This window comes from Colobus angolensis, unplaced genomic scaffold (genome assembly GCF_000951035.1).
Source record: "Colobus angolensis palliatus isolate OR3802 unplaced genomic scaffold, Cang.pa_1.0 Scaffold295, whole genome shotgun sequence".
Lineage (NCBI taxonomy): Eukaryota > Metazoa > Chordata > Mammalia > Primates > Cercopithecidae > Colobus > Colobus angolensis.
This window is the reverse complement of record NW_012116210.1, coordinates 1677792-1685786: the sequence shown is the minus strand read 5'-3', so window position 1 is coordinate 1685786 and position 7995 is coordinate 1677792. Positions and strand designations below refer to the sequence as shown.

The 7995-nt window shown below is 39.9% G+C and overlaps 1 pseudogene; it reads left to right on the top strand.

The window, feature by feature from the left end:
* The first annotated feature begins 6329 nt into the window (after positions 1-6329).
* Positions 6330-7947, top strand: LOC105516947 (annotated as a pseudogene).
* The last annotated feature ends 48 nt before the right edge of the window (positions 7948-7995 follow it).

The following is a 7995-nucleotide window of genomic DNA, read 5'->3' as shown; positions in this document are numbered from 1 at the left end:
TTTTTTAGTAGAGACGGGGTTTCACCGTGTTAGCCAGGATGGTCTCCATCTCCCGACCTCGTGATCCGCCCGTCTCGGCCTCCCAAAGTGCTGGGATTACAGGCTTGAGCCACCGCGCCCGGCCAAAATTTGCTTTTCTTATAAGGATACCAGTACATACAATTACGATCTACCCTCCTGACCTCATTTTAAATGACCTCTGCAAATACCCTATGTCCAACCTTGGTCACGTTCTAAGGCACTGGGGGTTAGGGCTTTAACATATGAATTCTGAGGGAGTCACAATTCAGCCCGTAGCAGGAGGAAAACAGTCATCACTATAAACTACAAAATGCAAGTAGTATCTCAACCTGTTCTTTCCTGGGCTTATCCACAGTTCTGCATTTCGGAATGTCTTTCAGTCCCTAAGAATGTTCAGTAACTACTTAACTGACTCTCTGTGGTCTGTAATTTTTTAAAGTTCCAAGTCTCTGAAAAGGGTGGTCATACTGGATACTTTTTGAAAGCTTTTTATATTGTGGCGAGTTTATGTTATGTTTAATCAAATAGCGTTTTGTTTACACATTGCCGAAGGCAATGGTTTTCAGCTAGACAATAGAATCACCTGCTGTTTTCTAAAAACATCTATTTTTTATTGGTCTGTTCAAAGAAAGAAAAAAAATCTATGCCCCCAGCTCTACCCCCGAAGATTCTGATTTATTCAGTTTATGGTGAGCTACAGGCACTGTTCTGTTTTTAAAAAGCTTCCCAAATGATTCCAAAATGCAGTCAGTTTTGAGAACCACTGGCCTCAGGCAAGGGGGAAAGGAGGTAACCAACTCTTACGAAGAACCTCTACCTGCCAGGTTCTGAGGTCAGTACTTTTCTATATAATCTAATGTAATTTTCAGAGCAATCCTATGAATATTAATACTACATTCCCCATTTTGTAGATAACAAAATTGGGGCATAAGATTTATTTGCTCAAGTTCCACAAGTTGTGGAGGCAGAAGTTCAAATAATGGGTTGCAGGACCCTGGTAGGGCTGGAGATTTTTCCATCAGAAGGTCGACAACCATCATGTGAATACATTATCTCTATTTGTCTGAACAGACTAGGCTATGCTGCTGTAACAAACCCCCAATACCCAGTCTTAACATAACTTTTCAGCCATTGAGGCTTCTTTGGGCCCTCAGTGATTCTCTAGGGCAATTCGCCTCTAAGTGGTGACTCAGGGACCCAGGCTGCTTCCTCTTTTTGGCCATATACAAGAAATGTGGCTAGGTACAGGAAATGTGGTAGAGTAAATAGGTATTTTGGTGAGCAGTAAATGTTTCTTCTATGTTACCTTACCAAAAGGCATCTTTTTTGGAGAACCTATTCAAGAAGATTGAAATGCACGTTTGACTCCACAGGCCCTCCTTTTCCACCACACAGTAAAGCTTACGGTCCATCCTTCTGTGCCTTGGATTATTAAAAAACTCAAGGCAGGTCAGGCGTGGTGGCAGACACCTGTAATCCCAGCACTCTGGGAGGCCGAAGCAGGCAGATCACCTGAGGTCAGGAGTTCGAGACCAGCCTGGCCAACATGGCAAAACCCCATCTCTACAAAAAATACAAAAATTAGCCGGGCGTGGTGATGTCAAGGCTGCAGTGAGCAGTGATCACGCCATTGCACTCCAGCCTGGGTGACAGACCAAGACCCTGTCTCAAAAAAAAAAAAAATTGTAATATGTTTTAGCTACCTTGATCTCATTTTAGTTATAAATGTTAAAAATTGAAAATATAGACCTAGGTGTTACTACATACGCTTTTGGAATATTAAAAATTTTTTTTTTTAAATATAGACTGATCAAGTAGCTTGGACTTCTCACTAAGTTAATTTCTCAATTTGTAGTCTACTCACACATTTATTTCCCTTCTGTTTCATAGCTTATGCATCCAGCTATGAAACTGCAAGTATGCAATTTATAGCCAACAAGATAATATATTGCTGTGCTTATGTTACACATATACCCAAATGTTAAACACCTTTCTGATCATACAGATAGATTTGCAGACTTTTAACAACTTTCTTGAAAAATACTCGCCCAAAGACACTTGAGGGATAACATAAAAATATAATAATTTTTTATATTTTATATTTAAATTTTATTATTTGTACTTCTTATATTTAAATTTATTTTATATTTTTAAATTTTTCAGTTTACAAACACAAGGATTTTTTTTTCTGATCTTTTTCGGCCCACCTTTAAGATATTTCAGGTTTTATAACAAAAAAAGAATTTTTGCTTAAAAGCAATTTTTAAATTTTTATAAAACATTTGTATGAACGAAGGAATATCTTCACTATAGAAACATTAAAAAATAGAGACGAGAATCCATCTATGTTTCTCCCTTCCTAGCCACTATTAGCATTTTAGTGTATTTCCAAACTGGCTATTTTTAGGTGAAAGAAAATGTGTAGTTGTCTCTGACTATTCTCCTGCAAGGTTATTTGGTCTAAGAGTATTTTTTAAATGTCTTTTTGGATAGACATTTTCATTTAGCTAGTATTTTAGTGATTATATTTCATGCAACAGCTGTGAGGTGAAGGTTCAGAAGAAACCAGGGAATTCGTTTGGTTGATGGTAATTTACATTTTCTCCCTAGTGGGATGGGAAAAAAGACTTAAGAAAAATTTAAGGAAGAAACAGAAAAGAGACATATGTAGTGGTCCTAAATATAAAACATGTAAACTCAATGAAAAAAAAAAAAATTACAGAACATAAAATTGGAGGTAACTTATTTTTATTCCTAAATAATTAAAGCAAAAGCTTGTGTCTTTTTTTAAGATCCTGATTTTCCTAAATATTCACCACAGTAAATAGCTATAATTAGGATTCATCACACGTAATCAGTTTCCAAATTATTTCATGAATACATTATCTCTTGCATTGAGCCCCCCTTTTTTCCTCACAAGTCAATCTTCAAGCCAGTTGAAGTTTCACAATGGTCCTTTAAATCAATACTCGTAGCTCACAATGTCTGTATGTCCCGGGTACGCATGTCTGGCTCCCTTTGATCTATTAAATGTTTTAGTTCCATATCTTTTGGGCATTTAAATCATTTTGATTCAGCATGTGCTCTGAAGGTAGAAGTATTTCAGGAGCCCTCTCGCTGCATGTTAAGTGCTGTTCTCTGACTCCCAGCCAGAGCTTGGATGTTGGCAGGGTTGATGGCTCAAATGTAGTGATTTCATTTCCAACCTTTGCACACTAAAAGTACATAGCCTAAACACAAAAGTTCCAGATTTTTCCTCTTAGAAGCACAACTTAACATTGCCACAAATAAAACAATCTTTAAAATGGGAAGAAATTTGAAAATAAAATTGCAATGCTGTCACAATAAAATATTGGGGATATTAATGCTGGTTTGTGAGGTTTGGTCGCTAAGAAACCGTTAAAAAGTTGTTGTTGGAGTATTTCATTTTTTTCTACTTTTATTTTTTAAAGAGAATGGGTGTCTTAGGTTGGGCTGCCCCTAAAACAGACCCTGAGTAAAGGATATGAGGGCAAGTAGTTCATTTGGGAGGTGAAGCCAAGAAGAATGAGTAGGGGAGTGGGGAGATAAGAAAGGGAAGGGAAGGAAGCTAGCAACGGTACAGTTTCAAGCAGGTTGCTGCTGTGGGACCTAGTGCTCAACTCTAATGGAGAACCTAGAGATAAGGTATAGAACACACCTCAGAGGTATCCCACCAAAGGGCCAAGGGAACAGGGGTATTATTCACCAACTCCCATCTCTGTCTAGCCAGAAACTATTCACACAGGTGTTAACTATTTGTCACTTCCAGACCACCTCCAGCGTGAGTCATGAGAAAACCCTCAGGTGGAGGGTTACAAACATTCGCAGGAAATTGCCATTGGCACGTACTGGAATGCTGAGTGCCAAAGCCGTACAGTGTTTGTTCAAGGAAGGTGGTTAAGAACATGGGTTTCAAGTCACAGAGACCTCATTTAAGTCCTGCTTCTGCCACTTATGTGTGATAGTGAGTAAATGACTTAATTAGTCTCAGCGTCCATTTCTTTATTTGTAAAATAAAAATAATACTAGAACCTACCTACTAGGCCTTTTATGGCATTGTAAGTATAAGTGAGATACTATCTATAATCTGCACACAAGGTGAGTGTTCACCATATGTATCAAATAATTGGCTCAAATGGACATGAGAGAGTAAGTCAGCAAATTTTGTCTGTTAAACTTTTGTGGCAGACAACTCCCGAGTTGCCTGCGAGGGTCACACTTTCTTATAATATAGGTTTCCCTAATAATGTCTAAATTATGTGCTATCGGTCTCTGGAAGGAACTAGGGTGGACATCAGGACCAATCCAATTCTTTGGAGCCGAGAGGGTACTATGAAGTCTAGAACAGAGAATCACTGAGGCTTGGTGGCTTTGTCTTTGTCGAGTCACATTAATGGCAACTATTTTAGGAACTTCAGCCAAGGGCTTGGAGCAGGACTAGTTCCCTCTCATTGACGTTTGGTTGTTCTAAACATCCATGAGGTAATTTACATCCTTTCAAAAATGTGCCTTTTTGCTGAAGTTAGAAAGAGGATTTCTGTTACTTACAACCAAAGAATCTTAACCAATAAAACCCATCTGTTTTTTATTTGTGTTATTTTTCAGAGCTGTATTTTAGGCTGAAGCGTGGTAGGGCAATCATGACTCACTGAAGTCTCAAACTCCTGGGCTCAAGTGGTGTCCCTACCTCAGCCTCCCGAGTAGCTGGGACTACAGGCATGCGCTGCTACACCTGGTGAATTATTTATTATTATTATTATTATTTTTGTAGAGATGGGGTCTTGCTATGTTGCCCAAGCTGGTCTCAAAATCATGGCCTCAAGCGATCCTACCGCCTCAGCCTCCCGAAAAGCTAGGATTACAGGCATGAGCCACTGTGTCCAGCAAAAATCCATCTGTTTTTATTTTATTTTATCTATTTATTTATTTGAGACAGAGTCTCAGCCTGTCGCCCAGGCTGGAGTGCAGTGGTGCGATCTCGGCTCACCGAAACTTCCACCTCCCAGGTGCAAATTCCTGAGTAGCTGGAATTACAGGCATGTGCCACCATGTCTAGCTAATTTTTGTATTTTTAGTGGAGATGGGGTTTCATCATGTTGGCCAGGCTGGTCTTGAACTCCTGACCTCAGGTGATCGGCCTGCTTCAGCCTCCCAGCATGCTGGGATTACAGGTGTGAGTCACTGCACCTGGCCCCATCTGTTTTTAACCTAATTAATTAACTGCTGAATGCTCTCTTCTTTTATCAATATTTATATATAAATATAATATTTCTTGGTATTTTATACTTGTTCCCAGAGCTAGTAGAAAACAAAACAAAACTCCCACAACCTTTCAGTCCTTTCTGCAGTTATTTTGCTGACTGACTATGCAAAGCTTAGAATATACAGTCATAACTAAGTGGATTTCAATCTCATGAAGGTGCCCAATATGTAAACAATTAACTGAGAAAATCAAAATGAAAATTTGTTCTTTCATGGCCTTGGAATGAGATAAATCTAACAGAAGCAGCTTCTAAAAATATAATCAAGATGATCTTGTATCTTTTTAAAAATAAGCCATTATGAGCAAGATCCTTCTCTTCTTTTCTGAAGTATGGGCTTCCCTTCACTGTAGCCATATGTGCCTCCATCTCTTGTTAAACTCATGTCTTTCTATTCTACTTTCTTGATCCTCTTCTTATCTATTTATCCAGCAATTAAGTCAACTGATACTTATTTAGTGCCAACTGTGAACTGATCGTGGTAGGTGCTAGATCTATAATCATAAAACAAAAGAAAACAAAACAAAACATCGTTCCTAACCTTAAAGAGCCTATGATCTCTTAGTGAGACCAATATTAAATAAATAAGCATTAAAAAATACCTAGTCGCCGGGCACAGTGGCTCACGCCTGTAATCCCAGCACATTGGGAGGCTGAGGCAGGTGGATCACCTGAGGTCAGGTGTTCGAGACCAGCCTGGCCAACATGTGAAACGCCGTCTCTACTAAAAATACAAAAATTAGCCAGGCGTGGTGGCAGGCACCTGTAATCCCAGCTACTTGGGAGGCTGAGGCAGAAGAATCACTTGAACCCAGGAGGCAGAGGTTGCAGTGAGCTGAGAGCATGCCATTGCACTCCAGCCTGGGAAACAAGAACGAGACTTCGTCTCAGAAAAAAAACAAAAAAACCCTAGTCAAGGTATGTGTCACTGCATAGGCATGGGCGCAGTCCTCCCCTACACCAGTGACCAGTATCACCAGCTGTTGAAACTCAGTGGTGAGACCATGAGTGCAGCCTCGTGCCCTGGCTTTTGTAGAAAAAGGAGCACTAGTTGTTGTGAATTATTTAAGAGGGAGTTTGTAAAGGCTCCTTAGTAAGAAATAATAAACAGAGGTGGAAAAGTGGTGGCCAACTATGATTCAGTGAAAACAGGAGAGAAGATTGTAAAGACAGCACTGGAAGCTTTTAGAATAGATGTTGTGGTCAACAGTGCTGGAATTCTGAGGGACCATTCTTTTGCTAGGATAAGTGATGAAGACTGGGATATCATCCAGAGAGTTCAATGCGGGGCTCATTCCAAGTGACCCTGGGAAGTGTGGGATCACATGAAGAAGCAGAAATATGGAAGGATCATTATCACTTCATCAGCTTCAGGAATATATGGCAGCTTCGGCCAGGCAAATTATAGTGCTGCGAAGTTGGGTCTTCTGGTCCTTGCAAATTCTATTGCAGTTGAAGGCAGGAAAAGCAACATTCCCTGTAAAACTACTTCTCCTAATGCTGAATCAGGGTGGACTCAATGATGCTTGAAGATTTTGTGGAAGCCCCAAAGCCAGATTATGTAGCATTGCTGGTCCTTTGGCTTTGCCATGAGAGTTGTGAGGAGAATGGGGGTTTGTTTGAGGTTGGAGCAGGATGGATTAGAAAATTATTGGGGGACCAGACCCTTGTAGTGGTTGTAAGACAAAATCAGCCAGTGACTCCTGAAGCAGTGAAGGCTAACTGGAAGAAGACGTGTGACTTCGAGAATGCCAGCAAGCCTCGGAGTATCCAAAAATCAACTGGCAGTGTAATTGTAGTTCTAAGTAAAATAGATTCAGAAGGAGGAGTTTCAACAAATCATATCTGCCATGCAACATCTACAGGAACATCAGGATTTGCTGGAGCTATTGGCCGTACACTCCCTCCATTTTCTTCTGCTTATACAGAACTGGAAGCTATTATGTATGCCCTGGGAGTGGGAGTATCAATCAAGGATCCAAAAGATTTTAAATTTGTTCACAGAGGAAGCTCTGAGTTCTTCTGTTTGCCTACCTTTGGAGTTATCATAAGTCAGAAATCTATAATGGGTGGAGAATTAGCAGAAGTTCCTGGGCTTTCAAGGAACTTTGCAAAGGTTCTTTATGGGGAGCAGTACATGCAGTTATATAAACCACTTCCTAGAGCAGGAAAATGGAAATGTGAAACAGTTGTTGCTGATGTCCTAGATAAAGGATCTGGTGTAGTAATTCTTATGGATGTCTATTCTTATTCTGAGAAGGAATTTATGTACTATAATCAGTTCTCTCTCTTTCTCGTTGGCTCTGGAGGCTTTGGTGGAAATTGGACCTGAAAGTCAAGGTAACTGTAGCCATACCTAATAGACCACCTGACGCTGTACTTACAGATACCACCACTCTTAATCAGGCTGCTTTGTACTGCCTCAGCAGAGACTGGAATCTGTTACACGTTGATCCTAACTTTGCTAGCCTAGCATGTTTTGACATGTGTACGTGGATTATATACATTTAGATTTTTTTGCCAGGCATGTTTTATAATGTGTCAAAGATTCAAGATGATTAAGACTTGTTTTGCAAAACCAGTATATCCAGGGCAAACTCCACAAACTGAGATGTGGAAGGAAGGAAACAGAAACAGAATTCACTTTCTTTTTTTTTTTTTTTTTGAGATGGAGTCTCGCTCTGTCGCCCAG